We start from the raw sequence: 14,295 nt of genomic DNA on the forward strand, positions 1-14,295 counted from the left end.
TGATAACGATCGACTGTGGTTGCCTATTATAGAGTAGAAGTGGAGAATGTCCTGGCAGTCCTTCATTGTGTATTTGGGTGGAGCCCCGTGCTGAGCCATTAAGTCTTCCTAAATCCCATGCCTCCATTTATTGTCCGAAGACGTGTAGCGAAGCAGTCGAATTCATTTCTGCGGCCCATGTAGTCCTTGGTTTCTTGTTGCAGGGGCTTCTACAAGATTAGCCCATATTGATTTGCAACTGCTCCATACCTCTATTCAAAGTCTCAGTTGTCGACCCATCTGCCTTTAAAGCTTTGTACCATGCTATCGGGGCATCATTGTATCAGGAATTTTACGCTAAGAGGCATTACAGAACAACGAGTCTCGATCTCCTTTGGCCCCCTTTGGTTTAGCCCCTTTCTGCCTTTCTTCTCATATGACTGGATGTTATGAACGGGTGCTTGTCCAAATATCGGAGCTCCTTGATCAGCGTATCATAATAGTTTTTATATTGGAACCACTACTTGTTTGCAATCTCCGATTGTGATAGCCCTTTAGTGCTTAGCCCTTGGTTCCTTGCCCTTTTATGTGATCATGGGCCAGCCCCCTTATTGGAGCCCCTTTATCGAAGGTTTGAAATCAATGATTCCTTTTTGATGCACAACACAACCGTCGATCGTTGATTGCCCTCCGTGCTTAGCCCCTAGTCCTTTTAGCTCTTTATGTGACTGTGGGCCAGCCCCTGTATCAGAGCCTCTTTATCGAAGGTTTCCAGTTAGGGTTCTTTTATATTGGAGCCGCAACGTACTTGAAATCTCTGATTGAGATAGTCCTTTAGCGCTCAGCCTCCAACTCTGCCTTTGGTTTTTCGTGCCTTTGTGACTATCGACCAAACCCCACATTGGAGCCCCTTTATCACTAATTTACTATGTGCCAATATGCCTAATCCCCGACTTGGACCTCTTATCTCCGATATCAATGATCATTAATCGCCAATATACTCTATCCTGTCATGCTGTGTGATCCGTCGATTTCCGACTTGCGATATGTTCCCGGACCTACGATTTGTGATATCAATGATCGCTGATTGCTGGAAACTCCAATATACCATGCTGCCTGATCCTCCAATATGCTCTTTTTACTCCTTTCAAAGGTGACAAAACCCCCAACTTTAGTAGGCCATATCTTCTGATGTCGGGGTCCATTTAAGGAGTTCCATATACCGTTAGAAATCTCATTTTGAGCACTATGCAATTGAGGGATTCCGATTTGGATTTGAGTGATTTTGTGGTTTAGGAGATGGCTGCAAAATTTTCTTCTCTTTTTCACCCTTTGGGCAACTAAAAACACATTTTGCGATGAGTGACAACAGTAGGTGTCATTGAACACCGAGGATGGTGTTCCCCCAAGGGAGAGGGTTCTGTAACAACTGTGGTAATTTTTTCTGTAATAAAGTTAATAAAGGAAAAATAATAACTAAGGTCATGGGACATGTATTCCAAGTTGAATGTTGGGCAAAACATCCTAATGTGGGTATTCATTTGGTTTATTATGGCTAAGGAAATTGACAAAGGAAATTGCAAAGGCTTTGGAAAGGAACAATGGCATTTTTGGCAATTTATTTATGAAAATAGTGGAAATTATGAGAAAAGGAAGGTGAAAGGTCATAGGTTACATATGAGGAGGAAAATGAAGGAAAATAATGGAAAATTGAAGAAAAATAGAGGCCTCGTTAATACAAAGGCTTCTGAGAATCAGTTGGTACCTTTTTGTCAGTTTAATCTTTTGTCAGTTCAGTTTTGAAGCTCTCTCTCAATTCTCTCTCTCATGCACTCTTGGACACTTAGATTTTTCTTGGAGCACTTCAACTTTAGATCAAGGAAAGCAAAGAAGGAAAACAGGAAGCAAACATCAAGCAAGGAAGAGCGGGATCAAATCACTACAATGGGATTATTTATAGGTATCGATTTACATGTGTGATTTATTTTGATAGATTTGGCATGCATGGTACATGCATGTGTGTATTTAGTTCTCTTGTTTTTATTAGCATGGGTTTTTCTAAGTGTGACAGTGTTCTTCAACCTTGCCTTTCCATTTCTGGATAGCCATGGTTTGATGGGTTCCCTTGTATTTGGTTGAGTTGGATTGTTGAATGGTTTCTAAACTAAGTGAGGTGGTCTCTGAAAGAAAGAACACATGGCCTAGGAATCCCTGAATCGAGCTGGGATTGTAGTAAAGCCAAATTTTGTGTGCCTCAGTGGGCCTAGTAATCCTTGACTGGTGAATGGAGGGGTATAGAGTAAATCCTAGAGGTGTGTGCCGTTGATCAAGCCTAGGAATCCTTAACCAGTGAATGACAGGATATACGGTAAATCCTGGAGGGTGGAGTCTTGATTAGGCCTATGAATCCTCGACCGTTGTATGGCGGGATATATGGTAAAGCCTAGAGACTAGGAGACAGGCAAATTCCTCATGGTGTAGGTGGAGAAATCTGGTGGCATCCATGCTTGTTTAGGGCCTAGTGATCCGGTGGGGATTGCAGTAAATCCTAAGGAAACCTGGTTTGGTTTGGTTTTGAGTCCCACATTCATGCTTGGAATATGGCACGGGGGTGATTGGCTGAAAGAAAGATTTGGTTCAGCCAATCTATGGTTGGGTGGTTCGTGGAAGTCCCATACCTGGTTGGCTTTTGCATTCATTAATAATAGCTTCTTCTCCTTGGTATTTCATGTGTAAATGTATTAGCTTATATGTGGATTTTATGGTTGTTATATCCTTGTTATTTTTGTTGGTTATATGTTGGTTATGAGTATGTTTTATGACAGACTTGATGTATGGATCTCATCATGTTTTAATTTTCAAATGAATGTACAATGAATATATGACCTAATATATGATAATGCAGCTATTGTGATATGGAAACAATGTTTTTTTACAAATCTCAAATAAGTATGAAACCCCTATGGTCAGATTTGTTGTTATGACCAGAAGATTTCATATTTGTGACATGTTTGACGAAATGCTTGTCATGGATAGTAGGGGTCTAGTCAAGTTATTAATCAAGTGCTTGCATTAGTACCTTTGTTTCAATGTCATTTATCATTTATGAAGGTTTCATGAAGTTATGGGCAGTGGCTTAAGTCTTGGCCCTGAAAAAGTGGCACATAATCTCGGGTCGCTAGCTTAAAATTCCACAGTCGTTAGCATGCCCTTGTTATTGAGTGACTAGAAGGCCTCATTTGCATGCATGGCTTGTCATGGGAGCAACTAGGGGTCCATATCAATGAAATGTCAATTTTCCTCAGGGGTTGGTCACCTGGAAGGGTTGGTTGGCTCCTAAAGGTTCTGTAGCATGTGTGGAAGGTCAGATTGGTTTGGTTTCATCAATTCCACTTCCTTAGTTGTACATTAGGATTTGAATCACATCATAGTAGCCTCTTGTCACATGTTTACCCTAAAGGATCGGTTAACTTGGGTAAATATGGGAGGAGGGTGTTACATTTAATGGAAGAGACAAGCTCCCATATTGGGAGAGACTTTGGTCTAACTTGGTGCATGAGAAGATTTGAAGAAACATTAGAGATGGAGTCACATCCTGAATTGATGAAGAAGAAAACTTTTCTTTAGAAGACAAGGAAATAAAGCCAAAGGCAAGAAGGCCTAAGGCAAGTTAAAATTCAGCCAGAACCATGGAAAGAAGAAAGACCTCAGTAAAATTAAATGCTTTAACTTCCATGAGTATGGACACTATGCAAGCATGTGTCCACACAAGAAATCTAGTAAGAATCTTGTAGTAGGACTCTGAGGAGATGCTCTCACATCACAATTTGAGTTGGATTTCACCCTCATTGTATGCATGGACAATAATATATGAGGTAGTGTATGGTACTTAGACTTCGGTGTTTCATTTCATATTACAAGAAATAAGGAGTTCTTCAACAACTTAGAGGAGAAGGACCTACAATTACACATAGAGCTTGGAGATGATGGAAGGTATAGTACCAAAGGGATTGGAAATGTCAACTTTAAGAGGGAGTCATGCTCCCATATTCACCTATAGAATGTAATATGTGTGTCTGGTCTGAAGAACAATCTAGTTTTTGTAGTTTTACTAGAAGACAGAGGATATGATATGGTGTTCAATACAGGGAAGGCCTATATGAATCATGTTGCCTCTAGACAAGTTAAACAAATTGGTGTTTGGGTTAAAAATATCTACATGCTAGAGGTGGGTGCATGAGCTACATTGAGTAGCAAGCAAGAACATGTTCAGGGTCGAGATGTTGGAGAGCTTTGGCATAGGTGCATGGGACACCTACACCATGGAGATTTGAAAATAATGCAATAGATCACCACTAGACTTCCAAAATGCACCCTTGATCAACATGATGTTTGCAAGGGATGCACTCTTGGAAAATATGTTAAATCCTCCTTCCAGGGCCGAGATAGCAGAGTTGAATCCACCTTGGAGTGAGTTCACTCTGATGTGTGTGGACCATTGTCCATAGTCTCAAATGCAAAGCACAAGTATTATGTGATCTTCATAGATGATTTTTCCCGCAAGTGTTGGATCTATTTCATGAAGAAGAAATATGAGGTTTATTCAAAGTTTGTTGAATTCAAAACCTTAGTTGAAAATTAGGCTGGAGAGAAAATTAAATCCCTAAGAAATGATAATGTAAGAGGTCATGTGTCTAATGCCTTCAAAGAATTATGTGCTGAGGTTGGTATTAGAAAGGAGTTGATTACACCCCACAACCCACAGCAAAATGGGGTTGCGGAGAGGAAAAATAGAAGTATTGTAGGAGTTGTTAGAGCAATGTTGCATGACCAAAGATTGCCACTATCACTGTGGGCAAAAGCTTGCAATCTAGTTGTTTACTTGCATAATAGGAGCCCTCGCAAAATTCTTGGAATTATTACACTTGAAGATGCTTTCACTAGAAGGAATTTAGATGTCTCCCACTTTTGCATTTTTGGATCCATAGTATATTGGCATGTCTCCAAAGATAGCTGGAAAAATTTGGAGCCCAGTGCAAAGAAGGGGGATCTTTGTAGACTATATTGAGACACCTCATATTTATCGGGTGTACATGCCCTCACTCAGGATAACTGTTATGAGGAGGGTTGTGAGATTTGATGAGGAGAAAGCCATGAGGAGTTCTCTAGAGTAAGAGCTGAGCATACCACCAGAGGAGGAGCTTCTAGTTCCAAAGGAGGAGCCTCAGTCAGATCCATAGAGTCAAATCTTGCTCAAAGGCAAGAGGACATTCCAGGAGGATGATGTGGAGCGTCCACATGTGGAGGATCAAAGAGCAGATCGAATGGAGGCACCCACTCACATAGAGACTTCCATAGAAGGGAGGAAGAGGACCAGTATGGTTGAAAAGTTGGTGCAGGAAGCTCAGGAGCAGGCTAGATCTCCTAGCTCCTTGCGCAAATGGAGGAAATCACTAGATAGAGACACCAGATATATGACATTCATGTCAGAGTTGATTGATTTTGAGCCATCTTCTTTTGAAGAGGCAGTTTCCCAATAGGTGTGGGTAGATGCCATGGTGGAGGATTATGACTCCATCGTGAAGAATGATACTTGGGAGGTTGTGCCTAGACTTGAGGGCAAATTTATTATTGGTTCTAGCTGGTTGTATAAGGTGCAACATGCAGTTGATGGTAGTGTTGAGAAGTAAAAGGTCACATTTGTGGCCAAAGGCTTCTCACAGGTGGATGGGATTGATTACGAGGATACATTTTCCCCTGTGGTAAGATACTCATCTATCAGGACCATACTTGCATTGGCAACACAATTGGGGTGGAGGATCCACCAAATTGATGTTAAGATTGCCTTCCTCAATGGAGTGGTTGAGGAAGAGATCTGCATTGAGCAGCCTAAGCGGTTCAAGACCTTTAGTAGAGAGACACATGTGTGTAGACTCAGGAGAGCCCTCTATGGTCTTAAGAAGGCACCTCATGTTTGGTGCACTCACATAGATTCTTATCTCAATGGATTGGATTCACTAAGAGTGAAGCAGATGTCAATCTCTACTACATTATGGTATATGGCAGTTTTCTCATCTTAGTTCTCTATGTGGATGATTTGATATTGACAGGAGATGATAGGTTGATCCAATCTTGCAAGGAGGACCTTGCAAGAGAGTTCAAGATGAAGGATATGGGTTTGATGCACTACTTCCTTGGCTTGGAGGTGTGGCAGGGAGATGGAGAGATATTTGTTGGACAGGGGAAGTACACCTTTGAAATCCTTCAAAGATTCCATATGCAAGATTGCAAACCCATGGATACTCCTCTAGGTACTAACTAGAGGAAAGAGGATGCTTCTACAGGGGAGGCAGTAGATGGAACTATCTACAGATAGTTGGTGGGGTCCTTGATGTACTTGGTGAACACAAGGCCCGATATTTGTTTTGCAGTGAACCAGCTTAGTCAATTCATGGTGGAGCCTTCCAAGCTTCACTAAGACGCTTAAAAACATGTTCTTAAATACCTCAGAGGCATAACAGATTTTGGTTTATGGTATAGGAATATTGATGGAGTGAAGCTCCAAGGCTTCACAGATGCAGATTGGGTAGGGAGTCCCTCATATAGGAAGAGCACATTAGGAGCAATCTTCAGTGTTGGGTCAGTGGTAGTTTCTTGGTATAGTAAAATAGAGATATGTAGCACTTAGCTCAGCAGAAGCCGAGTATATGGCTACCAGTCAAGTAGCATGCGGGGCTATTTGAATGAGGAAGATCGTGGATGGTCTCTTCAATCAGGGGATGGAGCTTACATTGTTCCATTGTGATAATCATAGTTGCATAAAATTCTTTGAAAATCCAGTGTTTCATGATAGGTCCAAGCATATAGACATCAGGTGTCATCACTTGAGAGATTGTGTGTAGAGGAGGATTGTTATGTTACAGTACATTCCTACATAGGATCAGGATGCAAACATCATGACAAAGGCTTTGTCAAGAGGAAAGTTCGAGTTCCATGGGAGCAGTATTAGGGTTGTTCATAACCCTTTTCTGGCTAAGAGGGGGTGTTAAATTGTAGCAAGAAAAGGTTTCATTTGACTTGTGCGCCCTTAGTCAAATGGAGAAATTTGAATTTCCACTCCAGTATGATGACTTGAGTTGCAGTTAGTAGTAGTGACATGGCCAAATCACTTAGTTAAGTCAGTTAATTCGAGTTTGTGGTAAAGAAGTAGAGTTGTGCATGAGTTGATTGTTAATATCTTGTTATCTAGTGGTGTTATATTTAGTGAAACTCAGTTATTTGAGCTCTAGTCTAGAATAGAGTTAATATGAGTTCACTTGAGTAGTTGTAATTGTTGTTAACTCACTGATCTTTCAGTTAACTAATCAATTTACTAAAAATAGCCCTAGTCATGCATGCAATTTGAATTGCCTAATGGAGTGGAGGAAAAAGGCATAATTGTAATCATTATTGTATACTAGTGAGGCTAAAGAGTTTGCATTTGACAAGGTGAGCTATTCCTCTTGGGATTTGTGAAAGGAAATAGGAGCTTCCCTATTTTTTAGGAGCAGGAATTGCACAAGGAAATAGGAGGAAGCAGGAGGCCTATTTTGCCTAAGTATTGGACAGAGCAGAGTCAGGAGGAGGAGATCAATATTACAGTGCAGGTTGAGCTTCAAGGGTTGAAGTTGTCATTGTAATAGATCATTGTTCTCATTTGATTTAACACATATAGAGGAGGGGTTTTCCCTAGTTGGATTCCTTAGTAAAAACTTTGTTCATTGTGATTGAATAATTGTATTTATTTCTATTGTTAGTTTTCCTTCCACAAAATTTAGTTGAAGAAATTTATGTATATTGTTTTCAATCTAAATTCATTAACCGCTGTGAATTTCGAGTTATTTCTACATATTGACAATAATTTCTTCCATATTTCTCATGCATACTTGATTAAGGTCTTTGGCCTCACCACATCCAAAATTTTACCTAAATCTCATAGTTAACATCTCTAGCCCTTTCATGCCTAGTTTATTCGCTAACATTTATTCATTATATATATATTTTTGTTTATTTTTATGTATAGTTTGATTTTTTTTATTCGCGTACACCGGTCACTTGAATTCATGCGCAAGCGTAGTTTTATGTTTTCTTTTATATATAAAAATCTTAACAAAATGAGTCAAGTGTACATACATTAATTTACGTTGAATTGAGGCTTCTGTGATCCATAACAATTATAAGAAGAAATTTCGACGTAAATCACATTCAGAAAATATTATGAATGTGATTTACGCCGAAATTTCTTCTTATAATTAATTTACGTTTATATAATGATGTTTTAATATTTCAACTTCATTTTATTCTTTTACATTCACACTTTTTTATTATATCGTTGGTATATAATTTGTTCTTATTTTAATTTTAAACTTTTTTTGTTGGTCACTATGTTTATTATGCTTAATTGATGTTTAAAACCTCATTCATTATAATTTAAATTGGTATATTTTGTGTATTTTATTAATATTTGATTTTAATTTCATAAACATATAAAATATAATTTGACAATTAAACGTTGTAAGAAATAATTAATATTTGAACCAATATTTTTTTAAATAATTTGAATATTTTATTATAAGACGAGAGGGTTTTTTATTTTTTCTTGCATTAAGATGCATAATCACTCATTTTCTTTTGCATGGTTCCTAAGATAGTTAGTTTTTTCTTTTCTTTTCTTTTATCTTCATTCTTTCATCAAAGTTGTAAGCTTCAGGATTGTTTCTCAAGAGCTGCAACTTTTGACATAGACGAGTTTGTGTGATTTAGGACTTGTTCTTGCCGGTTGTGATTCTCTCGAAAAAGGTGATAGGTTTGAGGTGTGTTAGTCTTGGCGTGACCTCAGACATATTTGTGTGGCTTAAAACAACAAGGTAAGTGCTCTCGTCACTTCTCGCCAGCCGTCAAGAGGTTCAAGGTGTTGGTGTCTGGAGAAAACCATTTTGAAACATCAACACAACACTTTGTCCAATCTTGGTCTTCCTTAGTAGCACAAACCATAATCACTAGTGCCACACAAATACCTGAAAAGCCACTTTACTTTTGTCTAATGTTTCTTCCCTGTTTTTGACATAAATCTGTTCAATACTCCCACTGCATGTGCAATGTCTAGTTTGGTATAGACCATTTCATACATCAAACTTCCAACTGCACGCGCATATGTGTTACACAGTATTTTGTCACACCTCCTGCACTTCCCTATGACATACCACGCAGTACCCAGAATATGACCATAATGCAGTGTACTCATTCATATATGCAGTTCAGAGCCTTCCTAAGACATTGATTGGAAAATTCCTTGAGCTTCCCCTTAAGGAAATAGCTCTTTAATCCTAATTTGAGCATCATCACTCTTATGAGGCTAAAAACCGCAATGGTCGCATGTTGCACTATACTCGACCCGCAATGGCATCACTCTATTTGCTCATATACCCACGATAATACCAAAAAGGAAATTTTCCCAAAGAGGACAAGAAGCTTCGTTATCTAGAAGCTTCCAGAGCGGCGAGCTGGAGGTTGTTCGACATAGATGAGGTTGAATCCTCCCAACTTGGCCTCTTTGTCTTATCCCTATGAGCTACCTCCTTGAGATGAGGGCCTAATCCTATCTTTGGAGAAGTCCTAACTCCCTTTCCCAGTCTATAAATTCATCCTCTCCCATTCCCAAATGGTTGGTCAGGTTAGAGGCTGGTTGGTCTATGTCCATTTGCACCCCTATTCTGAGCTTGTGCTTAGAAGCTATTCATTAGACTTGGAGAAGGAGTGTCTGGAGAGTTTCTTGGCTTGGACTTGGATTACCACTTAAGGAGAGCCTTTCAACATCAAGGCTATGGTTGTAAGCTTCCCTTTATTCCTTAAATAATATACAACTACTGGTTCATCTTCCCAAAATATATATGTTCATGTATGTATTAGCTTGGCATTCCTTGATCAGTTAAGTAGGTTGTTATTGGATTTGCTATTAGTTTTGGCATGCTTTGTTGTCTCTTTATCAATTGTGCAGGTACATAAGCGCTGAGAGAAGCAGGAACAAGTCCATGACACAAATGGTTTGAGGCCCTCAACAAAGGAAATCAGAATCACATCATAACAAGGTAGGTTATCTCTTCCGTTCTACTTTTCAATTATAACCTAGGAAGATGTCTAGTTGATTATCACTTCAGTTGCTAGATCCACTCATTAGGCTAGAGGGATCGTCTCTATCCGCACAAAGGATTAACCTTGTCAACAAAATAGTGACTCCACTCGGGAGCCTATGATCCTTTCCATCCAATCCTTCAACCTGATTTTTTCACTAGTTTGACCAACCGTCGATTTTTTGGCTTTTCTGCATTAGTCTGTGTTTATACTATTATTACTTAGAATTTTCTCTAGAAGTTATTAGAAGAAAGAAAATGACTGAGGTAACCACAAACCAACTTTTAAGCATAGGCTCTAGCCAACCTATGGCTCAGAGAGGGCTCTCTCTATATGATTTAGCTTTGTTTGCTGGGATTTTAGGCTAGTTCTAAATGTTCAGGGGGTTTTGGATTTGTATTGAAGATTGGGTGGTGGAATCCTTGAAACGGATGGATAGTATGATGTCTTCAGACCATTTGGCTATGGAGTCAACAGAAGGGCAGCAAAATTGGATCAACTCACTAAAGGGAATGTTCAAAGGGCAAGCTAGCAGAGTAAAGTGCAGGTCTTTGGGGCAGAGGGGTGAAATGGTTTGAACCAAGGTGAGAGAGAAATTAAGAATTCTCAGACCAGGATTTAAACGAAGAACGAAGGGTAATCAGAAACAAAGGGAAATTAAGAATCCTTTGCTATAGATTATAGAGAGACAACCTAAACTAAGGAGAAATTAAGAGTTCTTTAGCTTGGATATCAATTGAAAACATTTAAATTCCTAACTGTTAAAACATAGTGTAATTAAACAAATTCTAAGATATTGTTCCAGTTACAACATTCAGATTTAGAAATACAACAAATATTGTGGAAAAAAACTCAAAGAAAGATAACAACAACATGAGAAAGTACTTGTCTGCACTTTGCTCAACACATGAATCCTGTGAAATATCTGGTATTTATTCATTAATCCAGCTTGTTGGTTCAGTCAATGCTCCAATGGCTTTACAATCTTTTGATCAAGAAGTCTATAGAAATGTCTAAGAATCCACCCTACATACTTCGAATTGTGAAGTATTTATACAAAAATTATTACAAAATATCTCAAACTAACTTGAGATTTAATCTAGGAAATACAAATATCTTCTTCCAAGAAGATAGGGACAGCTATTGAACTACTTTCATGTTGTCCCTTTTATTTTGGTGCTGGTGGCCTTTATAGTTTGGTTTGTAGCCCTTTATGCTCTTCTTTGTTTGAACTTTCACGTCGGAGGCTTTAGTTACTTTTGGTTTTCATTTGATACTCTTTGGCACTGATACTCTTTAACCATGTTGACCTGCCTTTATCTTTTACCATGTTGATTGTACATTAACCTTTCTACTACATTTTACTTTAGTAAATCAGTCAATTTTTCCTGTAATTCAGCATCAGGTAACTTGATTTTCAACATCCTTCTATATATCTCATCTGCCTTGGTGTACTTAGCAAAAGTAGGCCTAGTGATGAATAGGTGTTTCACCTCATGCTGGAGGAAAAACAGGTTTTCAAATGTCTGGTAAAGAACTTTGCCTGTTGGCAATGCCTTTATCGATGATGTACTGGTCTGTTCTTTAGCTAGCTCTCTGATTTTGTTGTCATAATCCTGTTGTGTCATGAGCTTGTCATTTATGACCAAGGGACTGGGTAACCCTTTCTCTCTCAAAATTTGAAACTTGGCCATAAATCTATCAACTGCTACTTGCATATTTTGACACTTGTCCTCCAAGTTTAACATTAAGTTTCTCTTGGAAAGGACCTTTCTTACCTCCAAAATTATTTCTGTCCTATCCTCTATAAACAATTCCTGAATTTCATACTTGTTTTTACTATTGAGGAAGTGGATAAGTCTGGTTGCATCTTCAGGCATGTCTCCTAGTTCTTCCTTGACTTTTTGGATAGCTTATGTAGCTATCTTTATTAGGTCTATCTATTCAAAAATCACTTGAATGGATGGCCAAATATCATTGATGGAGTCAATGATATTGGCCCATAATGGTTCCTTGGCTTGCCCAAGGGTTCCTTTAGTGTTAGATCTTTCTCCATGGCCTTTAATCTTTCATTCATTTTGGCAGCTTTCTGCACTTCTTCCTTGTGCATGATTTTGGAAAGCTTGCAATATGTTTCCAAGCTTGTCACATTTTCTTTCAGTTTGTTCATTTCTATACCCTGAATAGACATTTCCTCCATGGCTCTGACCAACTTTGCTGCTTCTTCACTTGATGCACCTACTGTTGATGTAGACTCCGTTGAAACTGGTTGTGTTGTAGGCATGGGAGCTGTAGGAGCCAATGAGGCTGTCAGCGTTGATGGGACTACTGTTGAGACTGTTGGGATGACATTTGTAGATGTAGTGGCAATATCACTTTGCTTCAATTGAATTAAAGTGTCCAATTCTTTTTCTGTCTCCCTTAACTGATCGTTAAGTTTTAGGACCAAGTCCATCAATTCTTCATGTCTGGTTTGGCGCTCTAAGACCTCCTATGTTTGGGGATGTTGCAGCTAAGGTATCTTCAATTGTTTTTTCAGTGCATCAATGTCATCATTCTTTCTCTTAATCAGCTGCTCTGTGGCTTTAATATCGTTGGGATCATGTCCCAACTCAATCACTAAGTCTTCCAAAGACTTGATTCTACTATCCTTGGCCTATGAGGAGGCCTTCTCTAATTGATATTGAGCTTAGATATTGCTCAATGAATTTTGTAACTGATGAGCAACTATGGCTTTACCTGTAAGGGTGGAGTATATCATCTCTCTAGCTTGTTTATGTAACTCAATTTAGTCTATGGGATGAATATCCCTTGCCAATACCTCAAAATCAATCTTTTTATAGTTTGTTGATGTCATTGGCTGTTGTGCTATTGGTTTTATGAAGGACATCTGTAATTTTCCCTCCTTGATGTCAAAAGCTGACATCAACCTTGTCTGATTGGTAGGTGTGAGTTTGAGATACTGAGCATAAGTCTGTGCCTTCAGTTTCTCATTTCTCGTCTTGATCTCTTTATATCTGTCTTTTATATCCTTTTCCTTATCAATAGGCCTACTGAATGAGGACACTTCTACACTTAGTTCCTTTCTAAAATCTGGGTCTGTGAAGTGGAAGGCTCTTGTGTTTTCCCAGATAGAGTTGTACCTTTACTTTTGTCTAGCTCAGTACCAGTGATTTCTACTGAGCCTTCTGTGTCTTCCTGCTCCGAATTAGGATTGAGCCTTTGTCTCTTGCTCTGACTGGTCTCATAATGTATATTTGATGTGCCCATTCCTAAACTTGAGGGTTCCTCCCTAGTCCTTTTGGGGTTATTCTCCTCATTCTGAGGAGTCTACATGATAGGAGGGGTGCTCATGGTTGCTTCTTGCTATTTAGGTACCTGCAGAAACGAGCTCTTATCAAACTATCTTTCTAAGTCACATAAGGTGTTCTCTACCTCTACCCTTGTACTATCTCTGTCTACAAGAGTATTTTCCACCCACTCATATTGATTGGCATATCTTTCTATCTCTGGTATGGGGTGGTGAATATAAGGTCCCAACTTGACCTTCTTTCTCAATCTGGCCACAAATTCTTGAGGGTCATACCTCCACATGAAACTATTTTGGAACCTCATTCGCTGCAAAATTTGGTCTGCCTCCTCCCCCACCTCTCTAGAATTGCAGATGAAGGGGCCTAAATGGTATTTTACTTTGAATTGTGATCTTTTCTTGGCTGAGTCAAAATTTATCTCATCAGAGTTCATTATTTTTCTATAGTACTCTAGAGAAAATAACCTCATGGGGAGGTATTTGGGTAGTTTATATGGTGCAAGCTCGCAACCATAAATTCTTATCTCTATGTGGTTTTGGTAGAGGTACCAATCTCCCACTTTGCTTAGTTTTAGACAACTGAAGTACCCTTTTGATCTCTGGACTTATCCTGGGTGGAGGGCTTCATGTCAGCATAGTCATGACTGGATGAACAAAAGAATCTATGAAATCTGAATAGGTATATGGTAACTGAAACTTATGGAACAGTGGGGTCCAAAAAATGACAGACATGTGCTGGCCTTTGGTATCCATCTTCTGAAGGGAAAAAGGAAATCTGTATGGTTGATAGTATAGGAACATATGGTAGAGGACAGATGAGTATTTAAACACTCTCA

This window comes from Pinus tabuliformis, chromosome 8 (assembly GCF_031772625.1).
Source record: "Pinus tabuliformis cultivar Carrire ecotype Pingquan chromosome 8, CPIR1, whole genome shotgun sequence".
Classification (NCBI taxonomy): domain Eukaryota; kingdom Viridiplantae; phylum Streptophyta; class Pinopsida; order Pinales; family Pinaceae; genus Pinus; species Pinus tabuliformis.